General features: G+C 34.7%; 1 protein-coding gene and 1 non-coding gene across 5 annotated transcripts in view; both read left to right on the forward strand.

The window, feature by feature from the left end:
• Positions 1-24005, forward strand: part of CPED1 (cadherin like and PC-esterase domain containing 1) — a 307276-nt gene that overhangs the window by 160569 nt on the left and 122702 nt on the right. The window lies entirely within an intron of this gene.
• On the forward strand, positions 13548-13653 carry LOC119468847. Its single transcript, XR_005197617.1, has one exon. It is a non-coding gene; the product is annotated as a U6 spliceosomal RNA (small nuclear RNA).

Here is a 24005-nt window from a genome sequence, read left to right on the forward strand (position 1 = left end):
ATGTTTATGTGTGTGTAGTCATTTCTAAACTAAATATTCTTAACCTTTTTGGTGGAGCATTTTTTTTTCTTTCATTGCTGGTGGGAGTGTGAAATGTTCGACCACTTTGGAGAACTTTGGCAGTATCCACTAAAGCTAAATACATATAAATGACTCAGCAATCCTTCTAGCTATATACCTAAGACAAATGAAGTCATATGCCCATAAAAAGACACACATACACAAAATACTCAAATTGGTTTTATTCACGGTAGCTAACAGCTGAAAATAATTCAGTAAGAAAGGAAACAAATACAATATTATACTATTAGGGCACAAAAATTAAATGAACTACAGATATGCACAAATATGGAAGAATCTTCAAAACCTTACGTTGATTAAAAACAAGCCAGACATCAATAATGAATGCTGAGAAGGATGTGGAGAAGAGGAAACCCTTGTACTCTGTTGGTGGGAAAGTAAATTAGTACAGCCACTATGGTGAACAGCATCAAAGTTTCTCACGAAACTAAAAATAGAACTAGGGTATAATCCAGCAATCCCACTGCTGAGTATATTTCCAAAATAAAGGAAATCATTATATTGAAGAGATATCTGTAATATATCCCGTTTGTTGCAGTGTTATTCATAGTAGCCAAGATATGGAATCAACCTAAGTGTCTGTCAATGGATGAATGGATAAAGAAAATGTGATACATGTATACAGTGGTGTATTACTCAGCCATAAAAATGAAATCCTGTCATTTGCAATAGGACGGATGGAACTGGAGGACATTACATTAAGTGAAATAAGTCAGAAACAGAAAGACAAATATCACATGCTCTCAGTCATATGTGGGAGCCGAAGACAAGTGGATATCAGGAGATAAAGAGTAGATTGATGGTTAGCCACAGACTAAGTAGGGCAGTGGAGAGGGTGGGATGAAGAGTGGTTGTTAATGGGCACAAAAACACAAATGGAGGGAGTAAGGTCTAATGTTCAATAGCATAACAGGGCAACTATAGTTAGCAATAATTTATTATATATTTCAAAATAACTAGAAGAGTGGAATTGGAATATTCCTACCACAAAGAAATGATAAATACTTGATAAATGATAAATGATAGATATCCCAATTACTCTGATTTGATCATTGCACATTGTACACTTATATCAAAATATCACATGTATGCCATAAATATGTACAATTATTATGTAATCACAACAATTAAAATAAAAAAATGAAAGAAGACAGACACATAAAGAAATACTGTATTTCACTTATATGAAGTTCAAGAATAAGCAAAACTCATCTATGTTTATAGAGGTTAGAAGAGCAGGTACCTAGAAGGTGTGGCACCACTAAGCATGAGGGAACTTTTTGGGCAAATGTCCTTATCTTAATCTGGGTGACAGTTACATATATAACTAGGTGCTATCTAGATAGATAAAAATTTAATTAACTGTGAACTTAAGATTTTTGCAATTTACTGTTTAAAATTATATAACATATCAAATACACATGTATATTTGTGTGTGTGTGTATATATATATAAATTATGTATACTGCCTATAAATTATACCTCAATAAAGTAAGAAAAATGATTAGTGTGAAAGTATGTATTCCTATCTTCCATGACATGTTTCTCCAATGTTGTATTGATCAGAAACAAGTTAATTATCATGCCATGAACTTAAAGAATAGATTATGTCAGAAAAATGTTACTATAATATCAAGAAAAATATTAGAAAATTCTTGTGGGATGAATCCTACAGACGATTGCAGAAAGGTATGTTGGTACTTTATAAGAATCTTTTCCACAAGGTCTTAATTTAAAGTTTATGTGTGGTCCCACAGTAAGTATTGTATTTTATAACATGGAAAATTGTCTGATAAGCACTAGTATTTTTTAGAAAGTGTCAAATTAGTGAACAGAAAAATGTGGCATGAATAATGTGGACTGCTTTAGACACTTAACTAGGCACAAGTGGCTTCATGAGTTGGGGGAAGTCATCAGCAGGGGTAAAATTTTCTCACCATCCACTTAAAATTTTAACTCACAGACTTTTCTCTTATTTCTCTTTTATATTTAATCTCATTAGGGTCTTTGGGTTTCACAGCAAGCTGATACCATCACAAAGGTTAAAATACAAATAAAAAGTGATGGATAAAATTTCTAATCTTCTATCAATTCTCAAGTATTTGAGAATTTCTAAATTAATAGCTAAGCAGATATACATCATGAGCCTTACAAATTTTTAGTTTTCCAAGCTGTTCTTTCTTTTTTTCTTTTTCTGTCAACAGCCACAGTGTCCTCACTGTGTAGGGCTGAAATCTAGAGTCAAACTATTACAGAATAACTGTTTCATTTGAATCTCCAAAGCCTATGCAGGCAAATCTAAAAGAAAATGAATTAAACATTTATTATATTTTATTTATGGGTCAAGGGGAAAAAATTACAATTTCTCCCTACATTGCAAGTTAGATTTTGGTCTAATGAACTCCATTCTTAAATTTTAAATAAACATTGTCTTAATCTATTTGTGCTGCTCTAACAAAATACTCGAGACTAGGCAGTTTATAGAGAACAAAAGCTTATTTCCTTTAGTTCTGGTGGGTGAGAAGTCGAAAATCAAGGCACTGGCATTTGGTGGTGTCTGGTGAGGTTCTTTGTGCTGCATCTTCACATGGTGGAAGGAAGAAAATGAGCAAAAAGGGAAAATTCTATGTCCTCACATGGGGAAAGATTCAAAGGGCAGCGAAAGGGTCTAAATTAGTTCTCTCCAGCACTTTTATAATTAGTGCCCTCATAAATGACACTAATCCATTTATGAGGGTGGAAATCTCATGATTTAATCACATCCTAAAAATCTACACCTCTTAATACCATCACAATGGGGATTAAGTTTCAACGCAAGAATTTTGGGGACATTCAAACTACAGCAAACTTAAAAGGCTATCTACCTCCAAATAACCAAAAAAGAAGAAACCAGTTTAAGATTAATCAAGCCTCCTAATTTCTCCTTTCCCCATTCTCTTACCTTCTGAGCATCAACTCTGCATGTTACCGTTTTGCCAAAGGACTAACATGGCAAAGTAGGCAAACGTAAACTGATACCAGTCAGTTAAAAAATCAGTTACAATAACATTTTAATGAATAGTAAGACAATTTGATTAACTTGTTAATAGACATTTTATCAAACATTGTTAAGTACCTACTTAGCCATAATGAACTCTTTGAGTTTATTTAATGTTTATATTTTAATTCTTCTTATGCTAATTAGAATTTGTATATGATTGTCCAAGAGGCAGCTTTTAGTTGAGTTAGCTCTTAGTTTAGTTATTACCAGTGAAGGAGAGTTAATTTACATGACATATCACCAGATTGGGACTAGACTTTCTCAATCTCAGCCCTGTTGACATTTGAAGCTGGATATTTCTTTGTTCCAGGGAAGTTATTCTATTTATTGTGGGATGTTTAGCAGCACTCTTGGCTTCCATCCACTAGATTCCTATAGCAACCCCCTCCCCAAAACGTGTCAACCAAAAATGTCTTTGGACATTGCCAAATGCCTGTTGAGGGATAAAGTCAACCCTGATTGAAAACCACTGGTTTAGACAAATGGGTTTCTGTTTTCTACTGTCCTATGTGTTCACTAGGAGTGTGAATAATTTATGAGTAATCCTTCAGTGTTGTATGTTGGAGAATCATTCTTATCTTTCATCTTCGTATTTTAAGTCATTTCTGTAGACAGTGACACTATTCTGACAGCTCTTTATTCTATTCATTAATCTCCCTTCTTTTCTCTCCAATGTAATTATTACAATCAGAAATTTGCATTCAGATACAGAAAACATTGTTAATGAAACATAAAAGATCATATAATAGAGTGAGTCTGTTATTTCATTCTGATTTACCCATAAACAATATAATGTTTTGTTGTTAGGAAGAAAGATTTATAAAATAATAAATTGTTATTGTGGCTAGAATATTTCATGTTTAGGAATTAATAAAATATACTTATGTTATAAGAAAATTAATATACATAAGGGGGAACATTTCTTTTAGTATTCCTTTCCAAATCAAAATTTTTTGACATTGGGAACAATATAATATTCACACAAGTTGATTTATATAGATGATCTATGGTGTCACATACATTTTGCCCCCAAAATGTTGCACCAGAATAGAGTCATAAATAAAAGCTACAGAAAAGTTATATATAGGAGAAGTTATATATATACATTTCACAGATCTATTTGAAACAGCTCTCATTTTAAAACAGGTTATAATTTGCAAATGGAAAATACCAAGAAAAGACAAAATAGTATTTAAAAATTGTCTAGCATTTAGCTACACACTTGAAACTGGTATTTGATGACTTATTTTTAAAACATCAATTAGCCATCTATGTTCTGAGATATTAAATGATGTGTGAATGACTTCAGTTACGATATTTTGAAATAGTTTGGAACTCTCTCATTTATTTCTTCTACCCTTCCAACAGCATAGAGGTCCATTATAAAATAGCTCAAGTGATGGTTGTCTAATATCTTAGCAAATATTCATATTAAGAGATAGGAGTACATTTATCAATAATTATTTAATAAAAACCTGTTAGTTTCCAAGGTTATACTGTCAATTAAATTCCTATTTTAATGGCTATTAATTGCCTGACTACTTTAATGTACCAGAGGAATATGATTTAATTTTTTAGCAATACCATATGTGCTGTAGTGAAATTCTCTCAACTAGTAACTGATTATTAAGTATCTGCTGTGCACTTTGTTCTGAGACATACACTATGTGCTATAGGGGAATACAATACCAACTACAGCAGCCACAGAGGTAATAGGTATAATAGCAATGCAGCATTTACAGAACTTCTATTATGTGCCAGGCATTATGTCAGGCACTTTACTTTCTTGCCTTATGTAATGTTTACCCCAACCTTGAATATAGGTGATTTTTAATCCTTCTCTTGTTTTTTAATATATAGAGAAACCAAGGCTTTAGAAAGGCTAGAAATCTTGTCAACCCTTTCTATCAGACAGATCATTAGTAAAGGTGGGATTTGAATACAGGTCTTGCTGCCTTCAAATGAAGGGAGAAAGAGAACAACTAAAGAAATAGGAGCAGGCAATACTGAAGATGCCAGAATTGTAAAGGCCAGGAAGAACTTGTTGGGAATTGGGGAAGAGAGATAAGAACTGGTTGGGAGTTAGAAATGAGATTGAGTAAACTGGGCTGTTCCATAGCTTGTATTCCTGACATTTGTGGGTCCTAGTCACTTTTACCCCTGTGGATCCTTTGTTCCAACAAATAAATAAATATTACATTTTACAATAGTGTTGATATAAATATAAATATATTAATATTACAGATGTAGACTGTCTTTGACTGAAAAGTTTGTTTCTTTTTTTTGCTTTTAAAGAAAATAAAAATTTGGGGGCCCCTAAAAAGATGACATACTCTACGCACTGCAGCTGCTGTGTCTAATAGAGGAATTGGGTCTACTCTAACATTTCACTCTAGAGATCCTTAGTAGTGGCACCTACCTCGCTGTCAAATGGCCTGGACTTTCAGCATTCTTTCAAGTCTTGTTAAGTGCCCTTGATTTAAATGTATAACCTTTGCAGGTATTTCAGATTATTTGTCCACGGACTGAGCCATCTTTTACCCGTGTTCTTCAAGAGCCCACAAAGCACCTACGGAAGTGAAATGTTATTTCCACGAGCAGCGTGGAGACATTCTGAATGCATAGACCTCCCCAGTGGCCAGGAAGTATTTGCATACATCCAAGGCTTGGGAGGTTTTAACATTCAGTTTTCTTCAAAAGCGAGCAAAGATAAGAGTGATATATTCTTTCAATCATGATCTGTTTTAGCACTTACGTAAATTATCTTTTGTGTTGATGAAAAATCATGTTAAACACTCACCTCATGAGGGAGTGTCACTTATGATAAGATAGATTACCATTTAAATAAAAACTTTTGCATAGCACATTTGTTTTGCATGTTTCTCCAACTCACACCTGCTTCCTCTACTAGAAGAAGCAAACTTTTGCTATCCAGCAGAGCAGCAGAGCCAGTACGATGTGCAGGAGAATTGGGTCTTCCTAGCTTCTGACAGCATACAGAGAAGTTTCTCTGAGTACTACCTTCTGCTATATTTCCTCATTGTTGCTTCAAGTTTGTGTTTCAATATTCTAAGAATTTGTCTTCTGATTTCTGAACTGGACATAGAAATAGAAAGGAACCCTGAGAGGTTTTTTTAAAAAAAATATTCTGCTTGAGTAGCTGGATTTTCAGTGTGACATTTGAAACTTTGAAGGAGGTTGTGGCTAAAAGAGAGTAGAGGGAAACTCTTTTTGATAATGCCCACATCTTTGTGGCTTGAATTGCTCCAAAATTTTATTTTTAATCTTTCTTTCTTCACTTCCTTCCCCATTTCTCAATCCAAACTAGCTCTAGCAAAGGTATATACCAGCACAGTGAGAGGATGGTGGTGAGAGAAGAGATCATACGCACGAGATTAGGTATTTTGTTTTCATAATTTCAGATTTTATTATAGATTTGAGGGGGTACCTGTGCAGGTTTGTTACATTGGTATGTTGCATGATGCTGAGGTTTGGGGTATAATTGAACCCACTACCCAGGTAGTAAGCATAGTAGCCAAGAGGTAGTTTTTCAACTCTTGCCTCCGTTCCTTTCTCCCTGCTCTAGTATTGTCTATTGTTGCCATCTTCATATCCATGCATACCCAATGTTTAGCTCCCACTTATCAGTGAGAACATGTGATATTTGGTTTTCTGTTCCTGCATTAATCTGCTTAGGATGATAAGCTCCAGCTGCATCAATGTTGCTGTAAATGACATGATTTTATTGTTTCTTATGGCTGTGTAGTATTCCACATGGTGCATATGTATCATATTTTCTTTATCCATTTCACTGTGGATGAGCACCTAGGTTGATTTCATGTCTTTGCTATTGTGAATAGCACTGCAATGAACATACAAGTGCATGTGTCTTTTTGATAGAATGATTTTTCTTTTGGATATATACCTAGTAATGGTATTGTTGGATTAAATGATACTTTTGTTTTAAGGTCTTTGAGAAATCTCTAAACTGTCTTCCACAGTGGCTGAGTGAATTTACATTCCCACCAACAGCATAAGTATTTCCTTTTCTCTGCTGCCTCAGGTTAGGCATTTTTGTAAGTCCTTTTTCCCATAACCAAACCAAGTCTAAAACATAATTTATTTTTTGAAAAAGATATTTTTGGCTTTATCAAACAACAAAGTTTGGCTCTATATAGGATAAGTTAAAGCAAATGATTCCTCCAGGCCAGTAGTTCTTAACCTTTTGGAGGAGGCAATGTGCCCCTTAGAATATCGTGAAAGTTTTGACCCCTCATCTCAAGAAATAATGTAGATATATATGCCCAATGGTGTACACAGTGTCAGAAGTATGAAAAGTCCCAGGTAAAAATTCCTATCCTAGTAACTCACAATCTGAAGCAGAATAATACTAGCAGTGACACACATAATAAGGACAGTTTCATTTCTGCCATAAATGTACATTATTATAATTCAGTTTATTGAGCACTTGCTTTGTTCAAGCAACTGCACTATTTATATACATTGTTTTATTTGTAGTTTTGAATGATAAATAAATTAGTGTCTATATAAAAATATAACATTTTGGAATCACATGTGCTTTTTCAATGATCTGTATTAGCACAAAGACCAGCAATTGTGATATTTGTCAAGGCAAATTATCACCAAATCTATTATTTGCTTTAGAAATAAATATCTGTAAAGAGCTACTAGCCCTTGCTTTCTTCTTACAGGCTTAAAAATTGGTTATGAGATGTAGGTAATGGTGCTCCTGAAAACTCAGGGAAATTGAACACTATATCATTTGGACTATTTATATTATTCTCATTAGTCAAAGCTATTGGTGTGCTTTCTTTCAGCAGGCTATAACAAATTGTTGTTTGTTCAAAGAAAGGTTGGCCCAATGTTTCAATTAGGTAATGCTCAGAATATTTCCACATGCGTTTGACTAACTGTGACATTTCCTTCAATAGGCATGTGTTGTAGGGACAAGAATGGGGGATGGAGTATTCCTTGCAGATGATTTCACTGATTACAGAACTAACTACAGGCTCGTTTGATGTATGTTCCCTGAAGACAGAAGTAGGACACTTTACCGCCTGACATATTTAACTCCTTTTGAAAATGATGCTAATTTGTCTTTTTTTCATTTTCACCCACATCCTTTTTATAGGCAGGACTGATGAGTTTAAAACATTGAGCATGACTTCATTCTTCAAAGCAGAGCAGGCCCCTACCCAGTGCCCTCCAGCTCTCAGGACCTCATTCTTTAGCAATGTGGTACAGACGTTCACCGTGTTTGCTGGGTTTTTACCTCCTCCACATCCCCCGGCTCCCCACCCCTCCACATGCTTGAAGATGATCTTTCCAGACCTAATGAATTGGAAAATAAATATTGCATGTGGGCTTCCTGACCTGACAAATTATTTTAAAATTAAATTCTTGATAAAGTTAAGAGACCTAGGTTTCAAAGGTTCAAGAAATAACAGGGAGGGAGAAATTTTCTTTGAGTGAAATAATCCCTCTTAAATACTTTGATCAAAATACTATTTATGTTGTCTGGATTTGAGTTACAGCTCAACTGTTACTTGTCGGAGACCTTGGACAATTTCTCATCTGTCATATATGGATAGTAATGATACTGACACTCAAGGGAGTTTCAAGGAAAATTTCAGTTAATATTCTGAAGAACTTGGACTAGTGCTTGGGCACATAAAGGGTCCAGTACCCATGTTTGCAAAATATATATGTTAAAAGAGATAGATAAATAAAACGTGTCTTCAGATTGGCATAAGAGGAAAGTTTAAAACGTCAAATTTTATTTTCCCATTGAAGTCTAGTGAAATGTACTGGAGACTTTCAAATTGCTTATATTTAAGTTTATATTTAATAAGATGCAAAAATATGAAGGAATTTGCAGCATGAATCACCTGTGCTAAATTATACATTACATTGTTGTAATAAATGTGATTACAAAAATTTCAGAATTAAGTGTAAACTTATCCTTAAACATGTATTTTGACAGTTGCATTATTAATAGTGAATGTCATTTTATTAGTAGTCTCAGCTGCGAGACTGAGAATTCAAGAATTATTTAACAATAAGAGAGGAAACATTGTTTTACTAAAACCGGAAACATCTTTCCCAGATTTCACTTGGTAGATTCCATTAAGGATAAAGATGAGGAGATCAATGTTCTCTGTGCCACTTTAATAAATTAGTAGCAAAGGATAAGGATATTATCTATGTTTTATGAGGCATAACCATAATGTAATTTAATTATTGTGTATCTATAATCTCTAAAAATACTATTATTCTAAAAGACTATAAACTTTTTGAAATTAGATTTTATTCCAAATGACTTTTAAATATTTTCCAAATGCTAATACGTCTTCACAGATTAGAGAAACAAAGCAAAAATGGCAATCAGGATTACATCAAGCTGAAAAGCTTCTGCACGCCAAAGGAAACAACCAATGAAGAGATGAGATAACCTACTAAATGGAAGAAACTTTTGCAAAGTGTCCATTTGACTGGGGTTCAATAGCTAAAATATGTAAGGAACTAAAACAGCTCAATAGCAAAAAAGAAAAAAAAAAGTCTGATTTTAAAATGAGTAAAATTTCAGAAAAGACATTTCTCAAAAGAAGACATACACATAGCCAACAAGGATGTGAAAAAATGTTCCACATACTAACCATAAGAGAAATGCAAATCAAAATCACCATGGCATATTATCCTACTCCAGTTAAAATTGCTTTTATCAAAAGGACAGACAACAGATGCTGGCAAGAATGTGGAGAAAGGGGAACTCTAGCACATTGTTGGTGGGAATGTAGATTAGTACAGCCAATATGGAGAACAGTATAGAGACTCCTCAAAAAGTAAAAATAGAACTACCAGATGATCCATCAACCCCGCTGTTGAGTGTATATGCAAAAGAAAAAAAGTCAATATATGTAAGAGATATGTGTGCTCCTATGTTTATTGCAGCACTATTCACAATAGCCAAGATATGGAATCAACTTAAGTGCCTGTCACAGAAGAGTGGATAAAGAGTAGTACACACAATGGAATATTATTCAGCTATAAAAAGTATGAAATCATATAATTTGCAGCAGCATGAATGGAACTGGAGGCCACTATATTAAGTGAAATAAGCCAGGCACAGAAAGATGAATGTTCCATGTTCACATTCATATGTGTGAGATAAAAAAGTGCATCTCATGAAGATAGAGGGTAGAATGATGGTTACCAGAGGCCAGAAATGGAACGGAGGAGGAGAAAGATGAAAGGAAAAAAGAATATAACTATACGTATTACCACTGAACTGTACACTTAAGAATGATAAAGACAGTAAATTTTATATACATATTTTATCTGGATAAAAAATTAAAAAAATAAAATGTGATCTCTCATGACTCTTGCATATTTTTATTGTATGCAGCGCAATACTGTAAACTTGAACAACACCAGGGGATGCATACAAAGTGCCATCACTAATGATGCTGCAAGTGCTCCCAAGACACAGAGAAAAGTCATGATACAGCAGAAAAAGTTGAATTGCTTGATATGTATCGTCAGTTGAATATGTGTTAATCAATTGTTTATGTCGTTAGTAAGGCTTCAAGTCAATATTATGTTATTAGTAGTTATGTTTCTGTAGAGTCAAAAGTTATACTTGGATTTTTTTTTTTTTTTGAGATGGAGTTTCACTGTTATTGGCCAGGCTGTAGTGCAAGGACGCAATCTCAGCTCACCGCAACCTCCGCCTCCCAGGTTCAAGTGATTCTCCTGCCTCAGCCTTCCTGAGTAGCTGGGATTGCAGGCATGCGCCAGCCACCACACCCAGCTAATTTTGTATTTTTAGTGGAGACGGGGTTTCTCCATGTTGGTCAGCTGGTTTTGAACTCCGGACCTCAGGTGATCCAACCACCTCGGCCTCCCAAAGTGCTGGGATTACAGGTGTGAGCCACTGCACCTGGCCTACAGTTGGACTTTTGACTGCCTGGGGGATTGGCACCACTAACCACCACCCCTCTTCTTACCTCCTGTTGTTCAAGGGTCAACTATATATACTTTACATATAGCTTTGGCTCCAAGAGTTAATTTGTAGGTTATTGTTTGGAACTTGTCATTATTTTCTTGTTGGTGTATAGAAGGAAATGTACAAATGAGGTTAGGTTTTAGGCAAGCCTTCAAAAGCCCACGTAGTATATGATATCACTAATACAGTAATGGGGGCAGTCATAAGAAAGGGGTCAAGTACACCCGGGAGCCCTGCAACAATTACATGTGGAGAAAAGGTTTGAAGGGCCAAAGCTGTTAATGAGGAAGACACCAGTAGAGAAGGGTGTGAGCTTGGGGCATGTTTCTAGCTGTAGGATTGATGACCAATAGTTCTATGGCCAGTAGCCGGGTTCATTGTTAGGCGATGTGTGAGTCTTGTGTTCCAATGTCACACTGAACTTTAGAGTTAGGAGGATCTTTGACATCTAACACCTCACCCTGCATATCAGTAAACCTCAATAATTTGCCAAGGTCCATCATCAATAATTGACCAGCGTTCATTGCCAGTCAATGTCAGAGTAAGGATGAGAACCCATGGATCAGGTAGCAAACCCGCTGGCAGTTTGTAGTTGTGCCTTATGTAGAAGTGCTATTAGCATACAGATCTAGACATGGTTCGCGGAGCCAGCTCCACATCCTTCAGAAATTCACTAATGCAGACTATGTCTAAATGTATGAAATGAATGCTGGATTGCCAATTCACTGACAATTTACCCTCCATGGCTGAAAAATGTCCCTATATCTTCTTTAGAATATTGACTTAGCTGTTCTATACCCTTACTTGTTAAGCCTTAGTGGCATCGTCTTGACATCACAAAATATAAAAACTGTAAAAATTTTTTTGATGAAAGGAATTCATTATATTCAGAGACAATTATAATTCATTACTTTAATAAGCTTCCTTCAGTGATATCTCCAAGGATGAAACCTACATCGGTAATCTGCAAATCTTCCTAATAGCCAATCAGCAAATAGGAAATAATTATTGGGTCATGGTATCAACATATGAGAGGTAATTGTTGTATTAAGTTCTGCTGCTGTTAAAAGGATTGCGTGTTTGTTAGAAATTAAACAAATACACTTGCCTGAGACCATACTGGTACAGAGTGCAAAAATAATGATTTGTGTAAAGTTCCCGAAATAGCCTGCACTGACTGGGAGTCTTTGACATCCCTGTTCCCATGCTAAGCCCATCTGTGATCACAATAACCCCTCAGTGTGGCATTCAGCCCTCCCTGCCAACTGGACACATGCCGCTCATGAACAGCTTCTCACCCCCTTTTATAACCAGAGCACAAATATTAGATGAATTTCCTTTGAACTTCGCTTCCTTTTGGCTCTTAACATAGTCTTGCTCCTTAGAAGAAACATTTCAGGTTCTGGGACCCACAGAATCCCTTATTAATCATCCTTTTTTTTCTGGAGGAACAAATAGTAAAAGGGTTTTTATATTTCTCCAAGGTAATAGATACTGTGTATCATGATTATAAAAGATGTCCCACTTCCTAAATATTTAATTAGAATCTGTCACTGCAGTATATGGAATATTAACCATCTTGCCCTTAAAAAGAGTACTAAGGTTTCTCTGCATAGCAATAATACTATTGATAAGAATAATAAGTTACATAGAAATCATTTATAGATATAGATATAGAATTAGAAATAATAAGAAATGATAGTCATTTTCTATTTGATGCTTCTTCCAAGAACCTTCTAAACCTATTTTTTGGTCTAAAGAACCTATTTCTTTAGACACTTTCATATGTAACTAGCCAGACAACAGCCAAGCCGTATTTAAATAACTCCGTGTAATAAAATAATATGTTTTCCATATTAATAGGAAAGATTCCAGAATGTTATATTCTTTTTAATGCCATTATCCAGTTAGAAAACTTTTAACCATAATGATAATAATTTCCAGCTATCCCAAATCCTGAAATAAAGTGCCAACCCCCCCAAATATATTTTGTTACTGAAACATGTGTAAACAATTATGAATATCTAAACCATACTGGTATTGGTTTTCAGACTCTCTCCAAAACTGCAGGGAAAAAAATGCCCCTAATGAGTATGTTGATAAATACATTCGACTTCAAAAGTTGCTTTTGCAGACCCAGAGAATAAAGGTTTCATTTTTTATTGAATATTAAAAAATGGTATAAATTTTAGATTTTACATTTCAGGAAAAGACATCTATATTACTCTTCTAATTTGTAAAACTCAAGTTGATTCAAAACTGCACCAGAATCTATGAGTGGGGAGTAATCAATTGGAGTGAGATTATAATTTTGGGGAGATCAGTGAGGGCCTCTGACTTAATCAAAAGTTTTTTTTCTTGTTTGTCTCTTCAAAAAATTGAATAGAAGTACATGAATTCGTGCTCGCTTCGGCAGCACATATCTAAAATTGGAATGATACAGAGAAGATTAGCATGGCCCCTGTGCAAGGATGACATGCAAATTCGTGAAGCATTCCATGTATAATAATTTTTTTAAGTTAAAAAAAAAGAAGTACATGGATTCATTATGCCAGGTACATGAATTCATTATAAGAAAAAATTTGAAGTTAGATATATATTTAAATACTAAAATGTTTAGTTCAAAAGTATTTTTAAATGAACCTACCTCTTATTGTTACCAGAAGAAGCAATCCCAATCTTATTCAAATTCTATTTTAAATGGCATGGATTCTCCCACCCATTAGCACAATATACTGTTTCAGTATTGTGGAATCTCCTGATCTTTCCAAAGAAACTTAACATTTGAATTTTAATGGAAGATCTCTCAAGTTTTATATGCTGGTAACTAATTTTTAAAAGGGAAGCCTCTGTATGAAAAACAAAGAAGTAAATAAAATTCTGTGATCAGATTCGGCACAGGGACCATCAGTTCATGTCTTCTGAGATCATCCAGTGTACTCATACCAAAAATGATAAACTTAATGTGTGTGGGGAAGAAAGGATGGGAGTTGAAGAGAAAGGATATAAAAACTAGAACAATTTATATTGTTAATTTAGAAAACCTACTTTGATGTGGTTTTTAAAATAAAGAGGATTACTAGCAGATTTCACTGAAGAAAATCCAGATATTCCAAGCTCCAGGTGAAGTTTGATTCAGTGTTTAAACAATGACACCTGTTTCCTCTCCATCTCACTGCTGTATATTTTAGTTGTTACTTCACCCTCAGACTCCACATGGGAGCCTTTAGGCAGCTGCAGGTTCTCTCAGATGTCCACACATGGCTGTGGTCCTGCTGAACTTCAAAATCGTACACCACTTTCCTGGGAGTTCCTGCAAAATCTGCATAAGTATCATTATCACTGATTGGATTTTGTGCCTAGGTCCTTACTGCTGATTGATTTAAGCCAAAGATGTCTAACCCTAGAACTGGTAAGAGGCCAATTCCTTCAAACCTCATAGCTAAGCGTAAACAACAATCAATTCCCAAAGGAAATTGGAAATACTCTTTTAAGAAAGAGATGCTGGGAAACAAAGAACAGAATCTATCTCAGGTTTGTCTTCTGAATACGTCCTCAGTTCTAGGACTTAAAAGACGCCTATGAAATATCTACTCCCAGTCTCAACTCTCCTTGTGGACTCTGATCTATTTATCCAAATGCATATAAACCACTTTTACTTAGACATCTCTAATGCCATTTTATCATTTGTACCCCACTGCCCACAACATTCTATTACATCTAATTTCTTAGTCAACGTTCTTGGGTGCAGGAAATAGAAATCAATTCTGGCTAACCTGAGCAGAAAAGGAACTTTATTTAAAACATATCTGGTAGCTTACAGAATTGAGCTATTATGGGAAGACTATAGAAGCAGAAAATAGACAGAAATCAAGGGAAATAGGGGAGCTGCAGGCAAGGTACTACCCCAAATCCCACAGTCACTGGACACACTTTCTTCTCCAGAGCCTGCAGGCTGTTGCTTCTCCCTCTGCTGCTGAATGTCAAGGTCATGAATGATTTCTAAACTGTCCTTTTTTATTTATGTCATTTGTTCCAAATTCGAAATCTTCGGTTGGGGCATCCAGTTAGCCACATTTAAATCACATGTCGTTGTCCTACTCACTAGATAGAGCAGGATTACTTGGCATTTATAGTATAGGATTCCCTCTACATAAGAGAGGGTTGAACAATGGGCAATTAAAAATGACAAATGTCCTTAATTCTTATATTTCTTGGAGCCTCACAACAAGACAGCTACCAGTTAAATATAAATAAGTCCATTCTCATACCTATAGCTCTCTAAAGATAAATATGCCCTCTCTATGGGCAATATGTTCCTCTCTCTTTTTTTTTCTTTTTATATTTCTCTTTAAAGTATCCAAAGCATAGATTCATTGACCACTTGGTGGCAATATTAAAGAAGGGGTCCAGGTATCACAGGGTTGGATAGACCAAATGATTTTTTAAAACCTCAATAATCTAAACATTTTAGATCAATGTCAACTTAGAAGTATGCCCTCAGTCCCAATTTACTGCTAGGTGTTCTGCTCTTACTTCCACTATTTGTGTGTTTGTAAATACTACAAGACAAAAGCTCCAAACATCACGAATCTGATTTGAGGGCCCTAATAAGACCCTGTGATCACTTCCTTTTCCAGATGCCACAGGGCGTGGCCCACTGCTGGATACTTGGCCCAGGATTTGAAGGGGATGTGTGCCACTGTGGATTTGGAGGATTATACCCACAATTTGCCACCCAATTCCTCTCTGTCCTAGTACACTTCTTTAGTTCACTTCTTAAGTTTCATCTAAGCCTTAAATGTTTCTGTCTCATTATGAGCAATGTAGGGACGTAGGAATCCCCTCCCTGAAATACAATAGGACCACGTTGACCAGGGCTCTGGCTTCACTTTCTTTCATTCCTCTTTTCCTCATCCTAGTGATTTTCAAACTTAATCATGCATTGAAATTTCCCAGAGGGCTTATTAAAACACAGACTGCTGGCTTCACTTCAACTCCATGTTGCCACTCAGTAGGTTTAGGGTGGGGTCCAATAATTTGCATATCTAACAACTTTCCAGCTGATGCTGATGCCATGCCTCTTGTCCCCAAACCACACTTTGAGAAACATTGCCTTTTACCATCCCTAAGCTAATGCCTTTTCTTTTATGTAGCTCAGGTGCATTCTCTTTTTAATACATATATTCCATATTCCATTTACTTTGTCTGATAGGAAAGGCTATTTCTTTACCTCTCAAAATACCCTGTTTTTGTGTATGAAAAGACCAAATTTTAAATAATGTCACCAAGGAGATAATTTTTTCAGGGAATAAAATAAACACCTTTAGTGGCACTTCCTGTAACTTGACTTCTAATCCTATGTTGTCCACTCTATATTCTTTATGACATAAATGTGTCTTCATTTTCTCAACTTTTTTGACTCTTCCTATAAGTGATCCTGAATATCAAAGGTATTTTTCCAAGTTTTTTTCTTAAACTCTCTGAAATTTTGAAATCCATTCATTATTTTCTTACTTTTGAGTATTTCAATGATTGTTTTGCTAACATAAATTACTAAGTTTCTCAAGTTTTATTTGCCCTTGTTAAACATAATTTAAATCTATAAAAATGGTCCTTTGTAGGGACATGGATGAACCTGGAAAACATCATTCTCATCAAATTGACACAAGAACAGAAAATCAAACAACGCATGTTCTCACTCATGGGTGGGTGTTGAACAATGAGAACACATGGACACAGGGAGGGGAGCATCACACACTGGGGTCTGTTGGGGGGAAATAGGGGAGGGACAGCAGGGGGCGGGGAGTTGGGAAGAGATAGCATGGGGAGAAATGCCAGATATAGGTGATGGGGAGGAAGGCAGCAAATCACACTGCCATGTGTGTACCTATTCAACAATCTTACATGTTCTTCACGTGTACCCCAAAACCTAAAATGCAATTAAAAAAAAGAAAAAAAAAAGGAAAAGTAGTATCAAAAGACCTGCCAAACGAAGTAGTATATGTCGGATATAAACTTCATTTAAGTATCCAGTAAGTGTTTTTCCTTGTTTCTTTTGTTGTTATTGTTGTTTGTAACTGTTTTTGAGAAAGCAACTTCTAAAAGCAAAAGTAAATTTTTTGTCAAACTTTAAAAATTAAAAACTCATTAACTGACCAGTAATGAAAATAAAAGTTCTGTTCATTAATGATCAAATTCGTTTGAGAACATAATTTCATATGAGTAGCTTCAAATAATCTTTACCCCAGTCTTCCTACTATTCAATCATGAAAGAATGATAATGTGGTTAGTAATCATTTGACCAAGCCATACATCATTAAAAATGTCCCCTCCTTAGAATTAACACCCTCTGTACTTTAATTTCCTTTCATTCTGTCCCCAATCTTTAGAGACCTCACCAGAGTTCACATATGTCCCCACCCTACTTCAGTCCCCTATATGATTAACCACCACTAAGTCTAAAGTTTCTAAATTATTATTTTTTCTTCTTTTTGTCATGTGTGGGGGGGAAAGGTAAAATTTTACAATTCAGAGAAAGATAATATATTTTAAGATTGGCGCTGATAAAGGTCAAGCATTTCTTTTGATCCTGGCTCTCATTTAAATCATTCATATTCCAATTATGTGTTAGCGTTCTAAATGGCCTCTTCAGCATCAAACTAAAATATGATTGTATATATTTGTGGCTTTTATAAACTGTATACTCTTGAGAGTCATCCGAGTTTTAGAAACATTATAATGTATGTGGCTATTTTGACAAATCAACATTCTTCTTATTGAATCAGTTTAACATATTTAATTTTGCTCACTTTAGAATGCTAATTATGTAAACACAACTTACCCACCAGCTCTGCCACAAGGGCCTGTTTGAGTGAATGGCTTTAAAAAAACATATATCTACACACACACACACACTAATGCATTTCACCAGAAGACCACATTTTGTATTTTGTATAATTTTATTCAATAAGATACATGGATTGGGTGTGGCATCAGAAGATTTGAATTTATGTGCTAGCTTTATTGCTTATTACCACAGTGACACTGAGCAAGCCACTTGGGTTCCAGAAAGTTGTTATGATATGTAAAATGGAGATAATTTATACTTGCCACAGCCTATATCACTGGATTGTTATTAAGAATAAAATGATAATGGATGTAAAAGACTTTTGTAAGTTCTGGAGTATTATACAGGTGAGACATATTTTATTATAATTATTTATGTATTAGACATACTGATAGATTTTACATAATTCCAGTTCATCCTTTTCTTGAATTGCAGTTACATATACATTCTAACATCTCACTCAGGAGAAAGGCTACTGTCTTATTTGATAATAAACTGAAATATGTAACCAAAATTTTGTGAGCCTGTATTGTAAAAACAACCCATGATGCTATTCTCCCTGCCAATTCCCAAAGGATATTTACCTTTGAATTTTAAGAGGTAAAATTATTTTGGTTCTTCTTATCTTTAGAGTAATGCTGTATTTCTAATTCCTTTTAAAGTTAAGAATCATGTAGCATTAAAAAAATATACAGTAGGCTATGGCATTTTCCTAGATGCTACAAGAAATAAATGTAGGAGAAAGTTCTTTAATGTAAAAATTCCTAACTGTTAACAGATTGTGAAAATGAGCAACAACTGTTGTGCTGAGGATCATGATCTACAAGTAGAGGGCAGATAATTCCACTGAGATGAAAAGAGTGCGTCTGGTGTTTGAGCTGTGGCCACATTTGACTTTCATGTCCTTTTGGGACACGACACACTTTGCGGAAGAAGAAAGTTAATGCAGCTGCCTTTGCTAATCATTCAGTATGACCCAGCCCCTCAGGGAGGAAGGCAAAAGCAGCTACGCTCTGAGACCCACCAACCTTGCTGATTAGCTGCAAATGCTAGTAAAATGACCCTCTAAGTCTGTCTAGCCCGTCAGGCCTAGAAATGTAATTTAGATGATTATCTCTGTGCCCATTAAACCTTGTGACCTATTGCAGTCTGTTTGAAGTTGGCCTGCTTACACTTGTTAATAGGGAAAAAAAGAAGGATTAACTCAGAGGTCATGAAATCAGAGTGCAGCCAAGATGACGGCAAAAGAGCATAGGAAACCTTCCTTGGCCCCTGTAGGAGAGAGGAAGAACCCTGAGAATAAGGGGCTGTCAACAGAATTCATTTCTTTATGGAAAAAGGAGTTCTTTGGAATGCAACTAAGATTGAATCCTTCACCCTTCACTAGTTTCAGTGAGTTTTGTTTAATTTATAAGCATCATATCCTAAGAAGGTGAGCAGTCATATTTAAGATCATGGGATTGATGAACGAGATCACAGCATAAAGTCTTCTTGAGAAACTTAATGAAGAGAATAGATGTGTTGTCTGCATTCTCTAAAAATTTGAAGCAGATACCTAACATATTTGAGATCTGATATAAAAATTAAATCAATTTTTGTAAATTGTGAGGTCTGAAAGAACCTACTAGAACCCATTAGTTTTAGTTCACCTTTAAAAGTCTATTGCTTTTAAACTTTCAAGAGCTGAGCACAGTTCCTGAGGTCCTTGTTGAGCTCAGCTTCTCTGTGTATGCAGAGCACTTCGTTACTGGCTTACATTCTGAACACCATCACAGCTGGAGGATCTCTTACTGGTCAGAGTTTTAATCTGCTGAGAATGTTGCTCAAATAAAAGCTCCTATCAGTTGATCTTTTACTCACTGGATGTTTAAACTTTCTTTTCACTTTAAGAAAACCTGAAATAATTTTTAAAATTTACAATTCTTTTTTTTTTTTATAATGAACAACAATTTAATTCAGGAAAATTCCTTTGGGGTTGAGGATGCAGTTGAGGACTATGATTAATTTGAAACAGTATTTAAAAACTTAGAGAGCTTGTGATGCTCTTATTCATTATTTGAACCTATATGAGTATCTACTGTGTCTTCCTAATTTTTTTTTAAATACGGGATTGATTGAGACCTTTTTGCCATAGGGCCTATTAAAAAGTGGGTGACAAGATGAGATGTTAATATTTTAAAAGTAGTCTCCCCTATCTAAATATCAAAACTCTGTATTCTCTTAAATATCACTTTTAACATATGTTTTTATTTGCTAAAACATATTTTTGCATAATTTTTAATTTTTTAACATTTAAAAATATTTGTGGGTATGTAGTAGGCATATATGGGACACATGAGATGTTTTGATGCAGCCACGCCATGTGTAATAATCACATCATGAAGAATGGGATATCCAACCTTTAAGCATTTAACCTTTAAGTTACAAAAAATCCAATTACACTCTTGACGTTATTTTTAAACGTACAATTAAATTATTATTGACCCTAGTCACCCTATGATGATATCAAATACTAGGTCTTATTCATTCTATTTCTTTGTATCCATTAACCATCCCCACCCTGCTCCCACCCACCCCCCACTACCCTTTTCAGCCTTTGGTAACCATCCTTCTACTCTCTGTGTCTATGAGTTCAATTATTTTGAGTTTTAGGCCCCACAAATAAGTGAAAATATGATTTTTTCTGTAAAATTTTTTAGAAACAAGACTATTTGTAAAGGTACACACTTTAGCATGGCAAACTCTGTAAATGTTTCAGAGCTCCGGGAGAAGGAAAAATCAAACTGCAGTTTAAAACCTCAATGAAGACTTTACTGTATACATTAATAATGGCTGATAATAGAAATTTAATATTCAAATACAACACAAATATGTGTATATGCTTATAAAATATTCTAGCAAAAACAAATGTAATATTACAAGCTATTTAAAAATATGAAATGCAATTGATTAAAGTTCAGAATGCATGTATAAATGAATACGTATACAAGTTTCAACATTCAATAGGTTCCAAATCACTGTATTCTATAAAACCATCAAACAAATTAGGAAGCTGCCTATAGCTTTTAGAGATAAGTTAAATTAACTGCAATTATATTTATAAGACAGTATTTAAGCGATTGGATGAAAAACTAAGTTCTATAAAGAAGGTAATTGGGAAAATTAACTTTATTTAGGAAAAAGCAACTTTATTGTATATGAAATGTTTGATCCTATTTCCCATTTTAAAAATGGATTTTTGTTTTTAAATGGAACTTTCTGTTTTATATTAAGAGTAGGACATGTCTTAATGTTCTATTCCTATGTCTAATATATAAATAAACATACAGCATGTCTAATATATAAATAAATATAATACAATATGTCTCATCTATTTACCTTACACGACAGCATGTGGTGTAAGGTAGATAGCCAGTGAATGTTTGCTGAGTATGTGTATGATGAAGAGTGAGTCCATATAAGAAATCTGTCTAGTTTTTGGAGGGACTAACTCACTGCATCTCTCAGATGCTCTATGCTCAATGGCATCAGACACATCAACAGGACACACTGGAATTTGTGACATTTTTTCTGTGGCTTTAAGCATGTTGCCCATACCTTGCTGAGCGCTGGTTTCATCATATTTATGGAATAGCTGAATTTTTCTGGCCCTTCTCACCCTGGGCTTCATTCTATTTAGGGCCTTTTGATTCACTATAAATTTACATACTTGTTAACTTATAATTAAATGAACTTAATAGTAATAGAAAATGTGTTAAATGCTTAACTTAAATGCTTAACTTTTACTAAGTGCTTATTATTCATGACTAATAGTAACAGTCAGAAAATGTGTTACTTAATACATTTTCTGACTGTTACTATTAGTCATGAATAATAAGCACTTAGTAAAAGTTAACATTTACTGTTATTATCAGCAGTATATACCAGATACAGGGCTGATTAAAATAGACATCATCCCTCTTCCCATGGAACTTAGAGCCTAGTGGGAAAAACAAAGGTTCAATAGATTATACAACTAATTAATTTATTATAATTGATATAAATACAATGATGGAGAAGATCAAAGTGTAATAATAAATGAGTTTCCATGCTTTATTAAAATTCAAAAGGAGGCCAGGTGCAGTGACTCAAACCTGTAATCCCAGCACTTTGGGAGGCCAAGGCAGGTGGATCACCTGAGGTCCTTTGAGACCAGCCTGGCCAACATGGTGAAACCCCATCTCTACTAAAAATACAAAAATTAGCAGCTGTGGTGGCGCATGTTTGTAATCCCAGCTGCTTGGGAAGCTGAGGCAAGAGAATCGCTTGAACCCAGGAGGTGGAGGTTGCAGTGAGCCAAGATTGCACCACTGCACTCCAGCCTGAGTGACAGAAAAAGAGTGTCTCAAAAAAAATTTAAAAATTAAAAAGATCTTCATGTCTCTTAATTTACTAATTTTGCCTACCAAGGAGGTTTTCTGTCATCATTAAATGGTTTGTAAAGTGATTATTAGATCATTTCTAATTTACTCAGTAAAAATGCCCCCACTACCATTTAAGTTTAGAATATCTCTATGCCAAAACATTAAAATTACTCAAACTTAAATTCCTGCCTTTAATACATCTTTACGTATTTTCCAAAGACTGAGCTTGTTTAATAGAAGAAATACTTTACATTATCAAATGAAATGTCTAGAGTTAGAGGAATCCATCAACTTAGTTTATGATCACCTGTTGTCCAATTAGCTAGTAAATTTTCCCTGATTAAAAATAGCTGTATCTTCATTGGAAACACACCAATTTCCCAGTTCTGCTTTTATTCATATGATTGCAGTTGCACTAGAAGAAAGCATTTTTAAAATATACAGTGATTTTTTGTCCATATAGTAGCCCCAACATCTCCCAAGCCTGTCCCCCAGTGGCTTCCTGGAACCTAAACATGTGATTAAACATAATATATTATAGCCTAGTTGGATGGTCTTTGTAGTCTCTTTCAGAAAGTATTGTTATGAAAATATTTGAAAAACCCTGAACATTTTCTTTTCCAGACTTTTCCTAATTTCCTGTAAACACATCCTGTGTATTCCTACCACAGTAGATAATTTAATATTTCTTACTGTTTTTAAATCGATCAATGCCTAGGAATTGGATATCTCAATTTAACCTTTTCTAAATTAAAATGAATTCATTATAAAATCAGTGAATATGCAACTATTAAATTGATTTCAAAATGGGCAATAATATATTTTCAATGATGACTTTGGAATTCGGAATCATAAGGTCTTGCTTTTAGTTCATTTCTCTTTTAATAATCTACTTATTTATATCCTACTTTGAATAGGAAGATGTTGAGGTGGCTTTCAATGACAGCTATATAAAATAGATTGGTGAAATGGAGCTGGAAGGCAGGAAAGGTAAAACAGCTTTTCAAGGTCAAACAGCTTGTGGTCACTCATAGGTCACATCCCCTTGTAAGTTCCAGTTCTCTCTGACCACTGCCAAGGGTCATTAGGTCTACCCCAGAAAAGATTGTGCCAGAAAGGTAGTAATCAGTATCTTATAGCTTCAATCTTTAGAGAGATACATATTTATAGTATTATAGATAAGTGATGATTTTTCTATAAAAGTAGTGCTCAGTTCACAATGCTAAGCATATATTGAAAGCCAAGAATATTTTTCTGTTTGACAGTTTCATTAACCCTGTCTTGACTGAAATACTCTTACTCTTTATTTTTTTCTTTATTTTGACATGGAACAATTAGAAATATTTTCCTTCCTTTAATATACTCAATAAACTTCACATAGCACTTAAAGATTATAGATTGCTGCTATTTTTCTAGAAAGGTAAATCAATTAAGGAAAATATTTTAAAAACACATTTTCTTTCAGAATTTTGATTGATGTGTCTGCCCCTTTAAAACATAAGGAAGACCTGACATAAGTGGATGGATGAATGGAGGGATGGTGGATGGATGAATGAATGGAGGGAGGGATGGATGGATGGATGGCTGGATAGATAGATAAGTTCA

The sequence above is a fragment of the Cebus imitator genome, unplaced genomic scaffold (assembly GCF_001604975.1).
Source record: "Cebus imitator isolate Cc_AM_T3 unplaced genomic scaffold, Cebus_imitator-1.0 Scaffold508, whole genome shotgun sequence".
NCBI lineage: Eukaryota > Metazoa > Chordata > Mammalia > Primates > Cebidae > Cebus > Cebus imitator.